Genomic DNA, 1,218 nt, shown 5'->3' with positions numbered 1-1,218 from the left:
GAAGGAAGGAAGGAAGGAAGGAAGGAAGGAAGGAAGGAAGGAAGGAAGGAAGGAAGGAGGGAAGGAGGGAAGGAGGGAAGGAGGGAAGGAGGGAGGGAGGGAAAAGAAACTGGTTACTCCTGAGTGTGGTGTGGTTGATTTTTTCTTTTTCTTTTTTCTTTTTTTTTTTTCAAGCAGATTACCAGTTGTCTCAAGATACAATAAAACATTTAAAAATTAATCTAGACAAAGGTAAAGACAGTGCCAAATTCTGTTGAACTCTTTTTTCTTTTACTTGAGAGAAGGATTTTATACACTGTAATAAATTAGCTGTGATTTTAATTAGATCTTGAACGTGTGTGAGTAGCTGACATGAACTACTGTAACAAATACAGTTTTATACTTCTGCCCTTTATTTTAAATTACCGACTATCAAGAACAGCAGTAACGAAATATTATTATCTTCCTGTTTCACTAACTTGAAAAATATAAGAGAGCTATACTGAGAATAAAATAATGTATCTATAAATTCTAAAGGATAGCATGCAAAGACTAGGAAGACTTATGTGTGAATGTCAGTATCATACCTGAAAGGCTGTGGATCATTCAAATCCTGTTAAGGTTGTAGTTATTAATATTTGAGTGTCTCCATCAAGGCAATTACAGATTAATCCTTTCTACTTCTGTAGAGAAAAGAAACATCAGATTAGAACATTTCACATGGAAAGAAGCTAAGCAAGAATGTGATTACTGAGACCATTTAAATAGGTTATATCTGTACAAACTGTTAGGTTCAAAGGGATGGACTGGATGTTTAACCAATGTAGCTAGCCTGGAATTTCAGGCCAGCTTCCTTTATGAACTCCCCGGGAAGCTGTAGAAACAGTTTCTTCTGGAAGCTATATTGAACTGAAGATAGTATTGCCTTATTACATTATTCAAAGTTCATAGTGATGTGGCACATTATGCATCACAATAGCTGGAGCATATGTAGGAGTTGTACCTTAGAGTATGAAATAATTCTTCCACACTGCAAAGCATCTGCATCTTCACCTCAAAGAGTCACTACTGCTCTTAATAGGTATAGATGAGATAGGAGACTTTCATATGGTCCAGCCTAAGACTCTGTCGTGTCTTCTCTGGAGGGAAGAGGAGCCCAAGAAATCTGGTTCATATTCTAAGATCACATCCTCTATACTCAAGAAAGGTCCATCCCAATGATCAGGAAGTCAGGCAAGA

The sequence above is a fragment of the Numida meleagris genome, chromosome 1 (genome assembly GCF_002078875.1).
Source record: "Numida meleagris isolate 19003 breed g44 Domestic line chromosome 1, NumMel1.0, whole genome shotgun sequence".
NCBI lineage: Eukaryota > Metazoa > Chordata > Aves > Galliformes > Numididae > Numida > Numida meleagris.
The sequence above is the reverse complement of the archived record's forward strand: the minus strand, read 5'-3'. Positions refer to the sequence as shown.